The sequence below is a fragment of the Megalopta genalis genome, chromosome 13 (assembly GCF_051020955.1).
Source record: "Megalopta genalis isolate 19385.01 chromosome 13, iyMegGena1_principal, whole genome shotgun sequence".
NCBI classification, from domain to species: Eukaryota; Metazoa; Arthropoda; class Insecta; order Hymenoptera; family Halictidae; genus Megalopta; species Megalopta genalis.
In genome coordinates this window covers 8,250,166-8,268,300 of record NC_135025.1, presented here as the reverse complement: position 1 = coordinate 8,268,300, position 18,135 = coordinate 8,250,166, and the positions used below count along the sequence as shown (strand labels likewise).

The following is an 18,135-nucleotide window of genomic DNA, read 5'->3' as shown; positions in this document are numbered from 1 at the left end:
AGTTCATTTTGTCAGTTCAAACCGTCTAGGTTTATATCGCGATACTTCAAAATAAATGCCAATTTTCATTTATATCCCTATACTTCTGTTTAGGCAATGTCAGTTCATTTTGTCAGTTCAAACCGTCTAGGTTTATATCGCGATACTTCAAAATAAATGCTAATTTTCGTTTATATCCCTATACTTCTGTTTAGGCAATGTCAGTTCATTTTGTCAGTTCAAACCGTCTAGGTTTATATCGCGATACTTCAAAATAAATGCCAATTTTCATTTACATCCCTATACTTCTCTGTTCAGGCAATGTCAGTTCATTTTTATATTTTTTTCTCAAACACTCTTGTTGTAAGACAAATTCCGATATTTACAATAAGCGTATCCTACACTCAAATATAAACAATCACGAAACGTGTTATTCCTTTATCCGGCCTGAAACTCCCCAAAAATGCCCGAATAATCTCCAATGAAGGAACAGCATCCGAGTAAACCAGCTGCCACAAATACAATATACCGTATACGGCACGATCAAGTAAATTATTAAGCAGGAGTCTGATAGTCGTTATGGTTGCTCGGCGATTCCCAGGCGTGCTAGAAAAAGAGAAGGGATACAACGGCGATAGAACGGACAACGGCGGAAAAACCAGCGAAGCCGTCGAATCCGCGGCCCTAAATCTTCCAGCAGTGGCCGAGGAACCGCTCGAAGGCGTGAAAGATTCGATTTGAAATATGAACGAGACATCGATATGACGCGCGATTGGAGCACGTGGTGGTTCCCGCGTCCGCCGGACCAAGGAGCCTAGCGGACGCAGCTTAGGAGGCCGATCTGCGCAAGCACAGGTGCAAGTTCGAGGGTATAAAGAGGAGAAACCCGAGCCCGCTGCGCGCACTTTGTGCTTCATCTGTCCGTCATTCACGTCGCACGCTCGTTGTTTCGCATCGCAGTGAATCCGCTCGATTTTTTCCCCGACATTCTCGCCAGCGATTTAATCGCCCAGGAGCAGCCACCGTCGCACCGGAAGGAAGCGTCTTGCGGCACCCTTCAACGCGCGCCCTTCTGCTTGGAAAATCTCCTCGTCGGATCCGGCCAGGTAGGTGCACACTTCGCTAAAAACAATTTGCGATCGCCGAGAGAGCGGGAGAGAGAGGACAGGATCCCGCGAAATGTGAACGACGTGTTTCCGATTCTTTCGTAGAGCATCGAAAAATTAGGCATATTTCAGGGAATATGCCTTCGCGAGCTCGAAGAATGCTCCCAGGATAGACGCGGCGTAAAAGCCGAGGAGGATTTCACGTAGATCCCGTTCGAACGGGTTTTAAGGGATTGGTGAAAGTGTGGCCACAGTGATCGGATTATTCGCGGGGAATTAATTAGAACGGAGACCGTGACGACTCCCGTTTCAAAGGCTGTGCGATTGCGATGTAATTGTAGATGGTGAACGCCGGGATTGGTAGAACGACGGGCATTATTTCGGGGGGGTGGAGGGTGTCTTATTATCCACCGACTGACCTAGAAAAAAAGGGTTTTCAGGGCACTGTTTTAGGGACGTTTGTCGGCGGAACACGCGTTAATGTGGGCCAGTGGATGTCGAGTCCACTGTTTCGAGGCTTCCAGAAATTTTCGGCATTTTTTTTTGGTTCTTTTTTCCAGCCGTCCGCACGCTCGGCGAGTTTGTTTCGGATCGAATATTCGAACGTGTTTATTTGTGAAGTGGTAGAGAACGGTTTAAAGAAAATATATTCGAGCGATCGAAGAACGTCGGAAACGATTGGACTGTTTTAAAGGCAACATAAAATGATAGAACGTTTGGAGATAATTCGATTGTTCGGAGAAAATGTATGAAATGATAGAACGTTGGAAGTAATTAGTCCGATTCGATGAAGATTGGAAAAAGGATCGTATTGATGCGGACTTTGTGAAACAAAATTTGTTAATCTTGAAAGCACCATTTTATTGTCAACAGTTTTTATTATGTCGCCTGAGAGGAGACAACGAAGTGCAGAGGCTCGACTTCGTGCTTCACTTTTCTGCGGAGGACACCGCAGAATCGCGAACAATGAGGAGAAACGTCACGAATTCCGCGTAATTTAGCCGTCCGTGGCTCGTTGTAACTTTAAACTAAATGATTTTACAATGTTGTAATTGGTAACCGTGCGGCAAATTTAGGAGACCCGTATTACAATCTTTTCAAATTTTGCTTCGCGCAGTGTAAGTTCGCTTCTTTTTCTTTTCTAAATAATGTAAATTCGTTGTTCTTTCCCCATCTTTAAAGTTACATTTCGATTCGTAGATTTCGTTGGTTATTTATATGTGGAAGCTAATGTTCACCGAAAATATTTGAAACCTGCGTGAAAAATTCGATTTGTCGAGGATTAAAACGTCTTCTCTGTAGTATTCGAACTCGCGTTATTCGTCGGTCGTTTTCACACACGATGCGTCGCACATGTCATTTTTAATGTAGAAACGAAACTATTATACTTTCACTGTCGATCGGGAAAAACTGTCCAAGAAATATTGTAATGGAAGGTGTGCTTTTTCAAGGTTGCAATTTCTAAATGTCAAGGTCGTTGGTATTTATTTTAAACGAAACAATATCATCGTGTAATCGTTAGAACGTGTCGTCCCCGTTAAACGATGTTAGGTAATTTTTATGATCGTATCTATCAGCTCAGAAAATACTTTAACTTTGATGTTGAACGGTGCTGGGCGGCGCTGCGTTTACTTTCTTAAAGTTGATGCACGGAGGAACGATGTCAACCCGAATGCAAACGTTTGCTCGATGTTTAAATTTAAATGTTTCCGAAACTAACCTTCTTCGATTATAAATATTTTTTCTGTGCGCGGGGTAACGAGCTGGATCGATTGAAGTAATTGAAAGTTGTACAGTTTGATGAGAGAAGAACGCGAAGAACCACGAAGTTTCAGCAAATATGATCTTTACATTACGAACTTCCATTATATTTTCCTGAAATATTTTTTTCTTAGGGAATTATCACTCATCGACAGACTGTGGATTTTTATGGAAAATTAACGTTTGCAAGACAATTATTCTTTTTTTCAATCGATCAGTATCGATCAGTTGAACGTAATACAGAAGCAGCATTTCTGAATTCCTTAAACACCATTAATGTTTTACACTCGAGCTACTCATTTTTCCATAAGTGCATAAAATCCGCGGTGTAGTTTTCGATAAAAGCAAGGGGAACTTTCAGTTGAATTTCTGAGAAGCTTATTTTGTAAAAGCGAACATAAGTTGAATAGTATCTTGCAAAATACTTATCGTGTCTCGAATGATCTCCACAAGAAAAAAAAAATTATTTTTTTTTCACGATTAATTTGTAAACATATTAATCTTGTAATCTGATAAATCCTGTAAATATAGTAGTCCTGTAAATATTCAGTTGACATAGAATAATCTAGTCGAAAATAATGGAAGATGATGCTTAATATCGTACCAAAAATATTTTTAATTTATCATACGCCCAAACCGAACCACCATTTGTTCAGAGCGAGAAAGAAATTCAACGTGCACGCATCCGAATCTCAAAAATAATAAAATTGCTGGAAGCAGAGCGAACGTCGTATAAAATGATGGAAGAGCGATTTCGAAGAATTTTTTAAAGAACGGAAGGTATCTCATAAAATTATTGCCGACGTTCATGGATCCTGCTTCAGAAGTGAAAATAACGTTCTTTATAACGCAACTTACGTGTACGCGAACGTTGCTTGCACGGCGAGAATTGTTTTTGTTTCGAAGAACTACTACTTGTGACGTGTTCTCGGTTCAAAGAAGATTTAACAGCCCGGCTACGTTCATGCACGTTTCATTTCATTTAAGCCCGTAATTGGTTAATTGTGTTCTGCTTTATTAAGTCTGGAAATCGTGTTTGTAGACCGACGGTGTGCATCTTTAAAAATCGTTCGTCTGAATTTTCATTCTATCCCGTTACTACGAAATAGGTAACTCCGTTAATTCAGCTAAGAAATAAACTTCATTGTTTGCTTATTAACGTAATACTCGGCACGTAACGCAAATTGAAAAACAATTACACAGTTGATGATCGAACAATAGACTTTCGTGACAAGAATACAACTGAGCATGCTCGAGATCATTTATAACATTAGTGGGTATCAAAATTGCTATTAAAAAGTTCATATAAACTTGATGAAAAATGTAATAAAAACTTATACATACGAATTTGATAAAAATTTAAACAAAACTTATATGAACTTGATATTAAAATAATAATTTTGCAGTGATTAAATAATATTATTATAATAATAATATTATATATTAATATATATTATATAATAATAATATATAATAATATTATATATTAATATATATTATATAATAATAATATATAATAATAAATATTATATAATAATATTATATATTAATATATATTATATAATAATAATATATAATAATAAATATTATATAATAATATTATTATTATTTAATAATATTATTAATAAGTTTGCAGTGATTAAATAATAACTACGAATCTCCATTAGAACATTTGATCAATTTCTAATAACACAATATGCATTTTAAGCACAAAATATGATATTATTCCAAATACAGTTAATTTTAATTATTTACAAAATACCGTATCGAGTCGCAAGCAAATTTTCCATTACAATCGCGTTGTTTCTGTAGAATTGTCGATTAACCGCAACGTTTTATATTAGAACACCGCTTTGGTAATAATTACTTAATTTGATAATAACGATCGCTCGGTAGAGAACACTTCTATTTCGCGTTTTCCCGGTTAATTGCACTCCACTGTCTCCGAAAATAAGGAAATACTTAGGCCGGTCGGCGCTCGTCGTTTTTTCGTGGCTTCAATTACATCGAGTACCTCGATGGTTGTCTTAAGGTGCGGCGGTATCGGGGAAACTTAACATGTTTGAAAATACCGCATACTTTCGCGGAGCGGAAACTTTTCCGCGAATTTCTCGGCGCGGAGGCGGCAATCTCCTTCGAAGATTCCCTTCTTTTTCTTTTTTTTTATTCTCTCCCCTCGGCCGTCGAACAGGAATTTTGATCGATTAAGAACATTGTACGAAACGAAGCGTTAATTTCGCAATTTTCAGATTTCCCAGCGCCGAACTCTCGCGAACAAACCTCGCAGTTTGGTAACTCTGTTATCGTTTCTAGAGTCGGGACATTGCGTTCGTTTCTGGCTGCAATTTTATTCGAATCGCGGAATTGCCTGCAAGTTGTATACGCCATTAATTGCGTTGCGATTCCAGAATTTTCGCAGGCTTACCTAATTGATCGTAATTGAAGCGTTTCATGTGTGCGGGCTCTATTGAATTTTTCGAGGTTTTTATAGGCGGCAATTGTTTCCTTTGTTTTCGTTCATTTGCGAAAGCGACGGTTTATAGTATTACAGATTGCGTTCACGTGAAAACGCAGCGTGATAATCGGTTGCACATTGTTCGTGATAAAACGCTGTTAAATGAAATATCATTTAATGAAGATAGGAGTATGAGGAGTAAAGAGGATAATAACGAAAATGAATACATAGATTATCTGTATTCATAGCTTTAACGTTAATAAAGACCTTAAACGATTGCTTAAGTTATTCAATTTATTCCTGAGATTATTTCGAAGAAATCGTTCAATTTGCGTGGAAACTTTTATGTTACATTTTCTTGTTTAATCTTAAAGCTGTTCCAAAATAAAAATTACGAAGGTCCGCTTAGAACCTTAGATTATCTGTATCCATAGCTTTAACGTTAATAAAGACCTTAAACGATTGCTTAAGTTATTCAATTTATTCCTGAGATTATTTCGAAGAAATCGTTCAATTTGCGTGGAAACTTTTATGTTACATTTTCTTGTTTAATCTTAAAGCTGTTCCAAAATAAAAATTACGAAGGTCCGCTTAGAACCTTAGATTATCTGTATCCATAGCTTTAACGTTAATAAAGACCTTAAACGATTGCTTAAATTATTCAATTTATTCTTGAGACTATTTCGAAGAAATCGTTCAATTTGCGTGGAAACTTTTATGTTACATTTTCTTGTTTAATCTTAAAGCTGTTTCAAAATAAAAATTACGAAGGTCCGCTTAGAACCTTAGATTATCTGTATCCATAGCTTTAACCTTAATAAAGACCTTAAACGATTGTTTAAGCTATTCAATTTATTCCTGCGATTATTTCGAAGAAATCGTTCAATTTCTGTGGAAACTTTGTTACATTTTCTTGTTTAATCTTAAAGCTGTTTCAAAATAAAAATTACGAAGGTTCGCTTAGAACCTTAGATTATCTGTATCCACAGCTTTAACGTTAATAAAGACCTTAAACGATTGCTTAAATTATTCAATTTATTCCTGAGATTATTTCGAAGAAATCGTTCAATTTCTGTGGAAACTTTTATGTTACATTTTCTTGTTTAATCTTAAAGCTGTTTCAAAATAAAAATTACGAAGGTCCGCTTAGAACCTTAGATTATCTGTATCCATAGCTTTAACGTTAATAAAGACCTTAAACGATTGCTTAAATTATTCAATTTATTCCTGGGACTATTTCGAAGAAATCGTTCAATTTCTGTGGAAACTTTTACGTTACAGTTTCTTGTTTAATCTTAAAGCTGTTTCAAAATAAAAATTACGAAGGTCCGCTTATTAACACAATTGTTATAATAACATGCGTTCTACGAAATAGACAATTGTAACAATTTCGCAAGTAGCACTCTCATAATTTCGGTAAATATTTTAGTAAATACGCCATCTCGATATTCCTGCAAAAATAATTGCAGCCTCGACAGACATATGCAAGTTGAACAACCTCATTGTTCTAAGCTACAGAAATCTTTATTCGCGAGAATACTTTGTTCGTAAGTGCCAGCAGTTCTCTCACCGATCTCCATTGTTAACGACGCACATGCTGACATTACTAGGTCCCGATTGATTTCTGATAGTTCCGCATAATTTTGCTGTTCAGAAAAGACCGACACTGTTTCCGCCGCTTCATTTCGAAATCACACGTAAGATACAATCGCTGCCATATTTGTGCTGCCATATTACTAACGCGGTTGCAACACAGGAACCATAAGAGCATCATAATTTAACAATAAATTTCCTTTTCTCTCCGTAATGCGACACCGCTACGCACATTTTACGATAGGATCATAAATTAATTTTGAATCGCGAGCGAATATCACTGTTTCGTTATTTATTCGTCCATGTTCAGCCTCCGGTATGCGTAATCCGAACCGTCCGAAACAACGTTCGTTTCATTACTATATTCTATAAAATGCATTTTAAAGTCCTGTTAATGTCAGCCACATGTACCATTTTACAACAAAATTCTAGCAAGCTTGTCAACAGTTTGTTACGCTTCACCGCGCGCCTGCTGTTCCCCAGCAAATAAAGACTCATTTATTTATTTATTCGTTTAGAAATATTTTGATCCTCGAGATTCCCTCTTGTTCGTTACGTTCGTCGTGAAACGGCAACGCAGACAATACCGTTGTAACATCTGAAAACAATCCTTAAAGACGGTTCGACGTTCTATTATGCTAGCTTTTAAGCATCATAAACGTTTATACCACTCATTTCCTCGTATTTACTGCCGCTTTCGAGAAGCGTGAAAATCTTTAAGAGCCGTTTCAATCTAAACGACAACTTCGCCAAACGCGACAACGATAGATTAATCAACAATTTCGCTCGGGCGTACTAAAAACCTACAAGCTTTAACAAAAATCAGGACTCTTGGGCCACCGATGCCCCATTTAAGATAAATACACAATTCGTGCCAATTACTATAGTCGCTAAAACGTTGGCCACGAGCCAGCTACCCCACGATTTATTATAAACTTCATTATGCAATGCGATAAATAATTATTTACCGTAACAAACGTGGCCACTGCGAATTCGAAATCGATAATTAAATATCTACTCGTAAGTGCGCTTACACGAGCTCTGCATAAAGAAGTGATACAAGGTATCGCAATATTTTATAATATTAATAAGAATGGAGCCACGTAACCCAGATCTTCGATAATTTACCAATGCGCGCATTGTTAACTTAACATTCGATCCAACTTTGCTTGAGCTATCTTTCGAATTTAATTAAAATTAGAGATTCATTTCTAGGTCCGATTCGGAGTTTTGTTTTCTATTCTACTATCTTTCGAATTTAATTAAAATTAGAGATTCATTTCTAGGTCCGATTCGGAGTTTTCTTTTCGAAGAAGATAAAAGACTTTCTTGTATTAGCTTTTTTCATATTTATTTAACATTAGAAACTTATTCCGATTTATTGAAGATGTTGTTGTTGGATCGATTAGACAACTAGGTAGATCTCGATCTCGATCGCGCTTCAACATTTTACACAATAATGTAATATATATGCCGCCATGTATATGTATGAAATATATACGCCGGCTTCGAGCATCCGCGAACTTCGTTATTTTAACGAATCGAAATAAACATTTCTCCGGACATGCTTCTCAGTGATATGGACATTAGAGAAACGGTAATAACTCGACGTTCTTAAAGTCGTAGGCGAGAGTGTCCCTTTAATGTGAAATTGAGGTTAGCACTGTGATTATTTAACAAAATTGGAATAACGTGAACGGGGCACAGGAACGACGTCCGACCACGTTGAACCTCTCGCAGAATATGACCACGTGAAATTCATTTACGAGTTTCCACGAGTCAAGAAAATACTACAAGTTGAACATCTATTTCGAGTGAAATTGGCCCGAGCGGTGCGCAGGGGTTGCATTGTTTCGTCTCTTGGTCGCGTCTTTTCTTCATCGATGTTAATGATCGCCGCGACACGAAAGTTTGATAAAGGAACGCCCCTTCCATGTTGTCTCCTATGCGGCCTATCAATTTCATTCCTGCCGCTTTCTTTTTTCTTCCTGCTATTGCGGGAAGCAGATGGCTCGTATCGTTACGATATAAATAGTGGCTAGTTGAATGTCGTGCGCTGCTTAGCCAGCCTTTTTATTTGCCCCCTTCCTTCCTCTCTCTCTCTCTCTCTCTCTCTCTCTCTCTCTCTCTCTCTCTCTGTCTCTCTCTCTGTGTCTCTCTCTCTCTCTCTGTCTCTCTCTCGCTTTCGCTCTCTTTCACTCACTCGCTCGATGTTTTACAGTTTCAAAGTTGCATTGACCGTACACTTTACGAGCACGCGGGCGTTTATTGCATAGTTGTGCGGCCCTGCTACAAAATAATAACTTAACTCCCGGACGCGCGGACGCGTCCCGCGCGCAAATAAAAAGTCAAATTTGGTGGCGAGCCCTCCGGGGAAGGAAGGAGAATTGCTTTGTTCCGAACAACATTCCGAGTTAGTGAAAGTTTCGATGTTGTAAATCAGCTTTGCCCGCTGCGCGCACCGTTTCTCCGGGAATACGTAAGAAATTAAAACGCTACGATGGTTTCTCGGGACTCTTGATGCCCGATGTCTGCACGAGAAAGTGACGAATATCAATGTTTCGACTTATTATTTATTAGTTGATTTACCGTTTCACAGTTACTACATTCAAAATTATTCTATCGTATTTATTGCTTGGACTGTATTCGAAACAATTGAATTAAATTTATTACTCGAGTTGCGGTTAAGATAATTAAGTTGAATTTATATTATATATATATTACCCGAATTGCAGTTCAAGTAATTATGTGAAATTTGTTACTCAAATTGCATTAAACATAATTAATTGAATTAAAAATAATTAAATCGGGTTTATTGAATACAATTTTATAATCGTAAAGTATATTAATGTATTCATTTTTATTTTATTGCTAATGAGAGGCGGAGCACGGCTGACGGTAATGGCCGAGCCAATGAGCGGTCGAAGCCCAATTCCGCTCATTGGCTCGGCCGCCTTGCGCCAGCCGAGCTCGTCCCTCATTGGTCAATGTTTTTCGTTAATAACTCGTAAACGAAGCTGCGAATTGCATTTTCGCTAAGGAAAAAGTTACTTCAAATGACCTCAGGAATCACCCCTTTCCAGCGTTAACATAATTATGGGACACCCTGTATATTTGATAATATATTTCCTAATCCAGCTAATTACTGCAAGTACCTATATTTTAAACAAGTCGTCAGTTCCAGTTAAGACGTTATATCCTAACGCCATGGTGTTATATCATAACACCATGTGTTCGATCATGAGTTCGAGAAAGGAAAGTCGCTATTTTTCAGCCTCTTTACTATATCTTTACTGATATCGGTACAATATAAGAACACTGTATAAAGAAGAACGAGTGATCCTCTTCAGAAACTTCCGTCGACAACTTCCTTTATTTTTCGGACAATCATTTGTACCGGCTGATAATCATTGTTAACCACTGACGGAGTTGAGTCTCTGGGTATATAACTAGATAACTTTTAAACAGCGTACTTTCTATGCAGCCGCGATTTCTTCGCTGGATGCGAGGCGGTATTTAAATGCCCGTCTCCTTCTCTGGGATTTTGTATGCGCATCGGATCTGATTCGACCGTCGAATCGATAAAGATTGGTTCTCTGCCTTTGGAAAATCATAGCGGACATTCTGGTTTTATAATTATTTTTGCAATTATTACGAATTCTTCTTCTTCTTCTTATCTTCGTATTCTTGTGTTTGTATGATGCGTATTTGTGATACGCGCAAACTTGTACGGAGTAAGCAAAATAACGCAACCGCTTCGAATATTTTTATTGTCTTCGATAAATCGGAGAAAATATCGGAATAAAATATTGTCAGATATTTTTAAATGAGCAGATATTAAAAAAGATAGATAGATATTATGATTAGATTGCAGATTATTATGGAGAATAAAAATTGTCTACAATAATTACAAAATACAGAAGATCCATAGAGTGATTAAGAATCGAAGCTGTGCATTATTGAAGTTTCACAGACAAGATAAATTTGCAAAATTTAATGAATTTTGTGGAATTTCGATCTATTGTATGCTCGAAACCATCCTTACTTTACTACAAAAATATTTCTAAAAATCTTCGTCGGATTTCATAAATTATGTTCACAGACGCCAAAAAATTGCTGACAAGCGAACGTCAATACTTGTCGCAAATATTGAATCGGATAGCCAAATAAGCGAATAATTGTATGTGTGTTTATAACTTGGAAGATCGGGCCGTGTCGACGGAATGGAACGAGCTTTCGCTGCAGTGTTCAGTAACAACGTTAATGAGTCCGTATTAATCTAATAATTCGATGATAAACGTTGGAGTTCGTGTTCGAACGAACGACAGACAAATTTGTGCTCGCGTTGTAAATTGTCAGTGTGGCGAGGTCACATGCGGACGTTTCGATCTCTGGAGATATCAGTCAGTTTGTGGACACGTGTAGACACGTGTAGAATAATGAGCATATGAACCAAAGCACCGCAAATTTCGAGAATATTTTTCTAAATTTTTTCTATATTTTTTGTATGCCTATTGTCTGTCGCTATCTATTTGGATGTAGGGGAGACCGGGGCTAGAAGTTCCGATTATTATAGCAGTATAATGATACACTATTATACTATTATACTGTATACTTGTAGCTACTTCTACATATATTTCTATATGCCAATACATATAAATGCTATGATTTATTTAATATTGTACAGTGAGTCACGAAAGTATCGTACACCTAATTTCCTAGATATAACTGTATAATGATACACTATTATACTATTATACTGTATACTTGTAGCTACTTCTACATATATTTCTATATGCCAATACATATAAATGCTATGATTTATTTAATATTGTACAGTGAGTCACGAAAGTATCGTACACCTAATTTCCTAGATATAACTGTATAATGATACACTATTATACTATTATACTGTATACTTGTAGCTACTTCTACATGTATTTTTATATGCCAATACATATAAATGCTATGATTTATTTAATATTGTACAGTGAGTCACGAAAGTATCGTACACCTAATTTCCTAGATATAACTGTATAATGATACACTATTATACTATTATACTGTATACTTGTAGCTACTTCTACATGTATTTTTATATGCCAATACATATAAATGCTATGATTTATTTAATATTGTACAGTGAGTCACGAAAGTATCGTACACCTAATTTCCTAGATATAACTGTATGCAATAAATTAACTCATTGGCATAACCACGAGCGAGTTTAGAATTGACACAATTCTCGAGCTATTATTTATTAAATATTATATAAGGGCGTCGTTACAGTGTCAATATATTTAAACGAACGAGGGAAGGATCGTGACCGATCGATAAAGAACGCTGGACAAAGTACAAATATATGAGACACCTTTTAACATTAAAATTGATCGATAAACAAGGAAGCTCATTTTTATATTTGCAACAGTAACGCGCACTCTTCGGTGCTTCATTATGCGTGGAAATAATATCTTCGATTAGAAACGTGATTAATTCATCAACCGAAGATGAATAAATGCACAGTAAAATAAGCATTTAACAAGATCGATTTTTATAGCAACCGTACATGTAGAGAGCAGCAGAAAATATCTGGATAAACTATTTTTCCATCAAAAAATTACGGGGCACCCTCAAAGATGAATCGTCTTAAATACGAAAAAAATTGTCGAAATCAAAAGTTTCGAATGAAGATAATAATCAAAGTTCAGTTTCCAACACGACCGAGCGGTGACCTCTTAAATTCCTGCCGGTTTAATTTCGGAAGAACTGATAAAATCGTAATACGTCTGAGCGTTTTCTAACGTAGCTCGCTGAGATTTTAATGCGTCCTCTTCGCGCCGCGGCCGTTAAATAACCGATATCTGCGGTTGATGCGACATTAAGCAACCAATGAAACGACGGTGAAACAGCTGAGTTATTCGCTCCTCTGTGTGCCGCATGGCACCGGCGAGTTTCCTCAAGAAGAACGCAGGATTCGAAAAGGTGCCGGTTACCGATGTGTACGGTACCAATCGTCTCGTCGTATCTGGCTCAGCCAAACGATACACGGGCGTCGTTCAATTAACTCCGGACGATGGAATCCAAAGGATTTAAGGCGAGGGAAGAGAGGCAGCCATATGACGGCAATATTCAGACGCTCATTTCTCGGCAACCATTGAGAATCAGGCTTACGTCGACGTGACGCTCCGTCGAAATTGGCTCAACATTTCACGCTGACTAACAATAAGTGCTCGCGTCGTTCGTTGGAAGTGCTCTATGTACAATGTGTCCTATTTTAACATATAATCGTCAGCCGTTCCGCTAATGTATTTTTCGATTTTCTCGAGAACCTTGCCGCGCGCACACGCAGCTACGATAAAAGCAGCGTAGTCCAGATTCCTTTTTACTTTGGAAACTGGAATTTATTTTATTTATACACCGTTATATTCTCTGCTCCTGTTCGTGCACCACGGAAATTATTTATGATTAATAGAATTCATTGTTGTATCCCATTTAGTGTTTGTCTACGAAGCGGTTTTATTTTGTATTGTTTATTTATTTTAAAAATCAGTATTCAATAAACAATACTCGTTTTAAATTACGTGATTTTTTTCGGCATTAATAATCGTCCATCTGGGCAAATAATTCGAAATTTAGTTGAAGAATAAAAACAACTCGTTCGAATGAAAACATTGCTGCTGTTCGTGAATGTGTTGCTAATGAACCATCAACATCAGTTCTACGTCGTTCTCATGACATTTCTTATGGCAGTTTGTGGCGAATTTTGCATAATGATTTGCATTCGCGCGCATACGAAATTCAATTTACAGAAGAAATGAAGCAAAGTGGCAATTTGCAACGCAGAAATTTTAAACGAGCGAGCATGCCAAAATGTCATCGAAAATTTTGATATTCGAATTGATGATGGTCCTGGTAGTCATATGATATCATTTTTCACGCATAATCTTCATAAAGGATAGAGTTGATAGTTAAATAAAAAATACAGTAAAATTCAAAATAGTTTGTTTTTTATTTTTTTAAAAATTTCCTATAGTCTATTTTGGTGATTATTGATAATTAAGTCAAATATTATTCAAATATTATTAATTATATATTATATATATAATTCATAGTTAAATATATATATATATATATAATATAATAATATATATATATAATATAATAATATATAATTAATAATATAATATATAATTAATATATAATATATAATATAAATATTATATTTTGGTGATTATTGATAATTAAATCAAAGGCTATAGGCTAGTTAACAATACATGAATATACATTTACCGAGAACTTTTTTCTGAAGATTTGCTAGTTGAAAGATTGTTATTTGGACGTATATTTCGGTAAAGCAAAGTATTCGTCCATTAGGCACTTTAATATAGCTTTTAACAAAATATATTCTGTATTCCCCAGCCTGGTGTAAAAATGAATAAAAGTTCTGCTTGCTCTCCTCGTTTCAGCCATATTTTACGAAAGGTGAGCTCCGAAGTAGCATTAAAAAGCGTGTAGAACGATAGTATAACAAACATTTACGGGCAACGAGAACGATTAAAATGACAAATTGCATTCGCTGCTGCAACTAACCGATAAATAGTAAAAAATAATATTAATCCAGCGAAACATTCGATTATATATTTTGTATATGGATACTGTCTTTCGGATTAAGATAATAGAAAAAAATCATTTGAATTCCTCGTTCCCTCGGATTTCATTGATACGGGTCTGAAAAAGTAAAACAAAGGTTCTCCGTACAAAAAGAAATAATAACGTTACTCGCATCCCCGCGTTTCATTCGTATTACAATACCAGTTTCGTAAAATGCACCGCGGGAAATGAAATCACGCATAGAAAACAACGTTATCTTCTCTTCAGCCATTAGCTTCCAAGTTATTCGAGTAATAACAAATTAACTGTATCTAACAATAGGATGTACTTGATAAGAGGACTAATAATTATTCTCAATAATATAATTATCTTAATTGCAGAATTATTAATTACTCTTAGTAATAGGATTAATTTAATCACAGAACTAAAACAATTATTCTTGATAATAGAATTACCGTAATTGCAGAACTATTAATTACTCTTAACAATAGAATTAACTTAATAACAGACCTAATAATTATTCTTAATAATAGAATTAACTTAATAATAGAACCGATATTTATTTATTTATAATATTCCTAGTAATACAAATTTGTGAACTATTAAATCCAACTAATTTATGCACACAATTTTATACTAAAAAATCACACGGCTAACGAGATAATTTCATACACTTTTATTGAAGAGGCAACACAGTTCAATAGCTAAGATTACGGCTGCCTACAAACGAAAAAGATTATAACATCATATAGTATTATACGTCGACGAAAATCTAACAATTTTGTAAAAGTTGATCAGAGATTCCTGGTGCTATGTAGATCTCTTTAAATACTTCGCTAAGGGTCGTCTTTAATATTAAAGCATCTCTCTTGAACGGTGCATTCGACATTCTTTTATAATGCCATTGATTCGAAGAAATAATGTTCGCTATATAGTTATACAATATCTTGACAAACTTATAATGATGAGAATTTAATTAATTTAGATTTTTGTTCATTGTATACCAACTTCAAAATAAAGCAATATCACGCATATCTTTCATTACTAATTTAACAATTCTTATTATATTTTAAGTTTATCTTATGCTTTTCAGAGTTGTCATCAGATACATATGTGTATATGACATTTTACATGCTGGCTTAATTTAGCTATAATGAGTACACTGATCGCGAAGGAATAGTATGTATTTGTATTATGAAGAGTATATGTGTCATGCAGTAATTAAAAGTAATTCGAAGTAATTACAGAAAATTAATTTGAAGTAATTATCAAATAATTATTAAATAATTATGAAGTTAACTACTATAGTGACTTTTCTAGGACATTATAGAAAAGATTTGTTATGATTGACTTTGTCATAGGATTAAAGAATAACAATGGCACTCTAAGGTTTTATATGTATACGATTCTTTCCGGTAGATTTATTTATTTATTTTATGGACTTTATACGACCGAACGTATTCATCATCCTATTCCACGAAACAACCAAAAAAATCGTATATCAAGCTTTAGATAGTTGCTGTAAAAGGGAAGCTTCAATCTTCAAATCTATAGATAGCTTCCATCACGAAAAACATTGTAAAATATTTTCAGGGATATTCCTATTTGTATCATTTCCCAGGAAAAAGAAATCTCATTCAGTTTCGAAGAATATAAACGGTGGATTGTAAAAACGTAAATTTTAAGCCTTGATTTCAATTTCAATTTCATCGAGGTGAGACGCGGTCTTAAATACTGATAACAATTTAATCCTTTAAAATATTGAAATACTTTTCGAACTAATTGCATATGTGGCAACTAAAGTACAAATATAAATTTCAGACATTCCAATATATTTTTAGACAATGACAAAGTAGAAAGAAAATTGAAAAGTTTACACAAAATTATTTTCACATATAGTATGAACGATATAATACTTTCAAAAATTAATGCTTCACAGATACGATTTATATTTTATAAAATGACGGAACATTATTGGTTACCCGACATATTTTCATACTGTCATCCACTGCAATAATTAGCGAATAGTTGAGATTCAATATTGATTTACTTCTCGGCGCAGAGATTGCAAAAACTGTGTGCCTATGATATCCAGTATCCCGGCTCGCCTGCGAGACTAATACCGCCGGATAGCTGGCCGTTCCGCCAAATTCGATTGGCTGTGTTTTTCTTTCTGTTTTCAGTCTGCAAATCGGATTCTATCTACGGCGTGGGTACGTTAGGGAACATCTGAAGTTTCCTTCGATTCGCCGAAACGGCGATTACAGCACGGCGCGGAGTGTCGTTTAGATGCTGGGATCGGTTGAACTGCACACTAATTGCATGTACAAATATACAATTAAGGGTTCATTTGCGAGACTAAGATATTCCAGTGAACATTTTGTTAATCGACTATTGGACGTGGTCGGGCGGGGGATTAAAGGAAGATTGAGGAAAAGACCGGCGCGGGCGCGATCGACGCGAATTCGATTCCGAAGATTCACTAACAAATTGCATGTAAAATTGAATCGAACAGGAGTGACAGCTCCTATTCAAATCGTTCGCCTCGTCGATGGTATTGCGCGATCTAAAATCGTCTTTCTGCGTGATTATTTATAACCGGACTGCGAATTTCAAGATTCTGTCACTTCATCAGACTAATAATATTTTTATCATAAATTGATATTTAAATTACGCGATTTTATATTTGTGGTTTTCTCTTTTTCATTATAATAATTTCATCAATTATAATTGGCAAAGCATTTTTCTGGTTAACTAATGTTACTATGCCTTGAGATAATCGATAAATAAATACATAATATTTCTAAATATATCCGAAATATTTATAAACACGTAAATTCAACACCTTTATAAACATATGCAAAATATTTAAAAATAAGTAAATACAAAATCTTATGAATTCATGCGAAATATTTATATATGTAATGTTTCTATTAAAATATATATTACTTATAAAATGACGACAGTTGCTAAAACAGAGGTACGTATTGTTTTTATTTAAAGAAAAATACGTACGTCGTTTTCCCAAATACTTAAAAAATATTATATTATATTTATAAAAAACAGTGTGCATTATATACGTATATATGTCTGTTATACCAAATATTTTACAGATTAAATATTATCATTATCTTCTTTGCTAAAAACACATTCGTTTGGAGTTTCTTTCGATTTCATCATTATTGCTTTTAAAAAGCCGATCATCGATTTAATGAAACAAAAATAGACATTTTCGTTTAAAAAGATTGTTTTTTTTTTAACATTCATCGTTCTATTTGAAAAGTTGCGGTTCCGAAACTGTGCGATCCATTCAATTTTGCTCGCCGGTGTTTTTTCCTGATTGTGGTTTTACGCGAAGTTTTCGTATTATTTTTTACGCCAGTGGTTCGTTCATGAATTTGTTTGTCGTACAGGTAGTGATACAGTTTCGAAGCACGTGATAGTATCATTTTTCTCGCTGCTAATTTTCTGAATCAAGTTTCCCAGTTCGTCTTCAACTTTTTAATGGATAGTACATCATCACTTCACACCTCAACCTCATATTTCTCTTCCTTTGTCAGCGAGTTAGCGGCGCTGCCAACTGAATAACCTAATTAAAAATTTTTCCTATAGTCTGAGATGGAACGATAT

At 35.4% G+C, this 18,135-nt stretch overlaps 1 protein-coding gene across 1 annotated transcript in view; it reads left to right on the top strand.

Annotated features, from left to right (window-relative positions):
• Positions 1 to 876: 876 nt before the first annotated feature.
• Positions 877 to 18,135, top strand: part of Scp2 (Sarcoplasmic calcium-binding protein 2) — a 102,033-nt gene continuing 84,774 nt past the window's right edge. The window contains exon 1 of the mRNA XM_033477322.2: positions 877 to 1,085. The gene's annotated coding sequence lies outside the window, so the exon portion shown is untranslated. The remainder of the gene's footprint in view (positions 1,086 to 18,135) is intronic.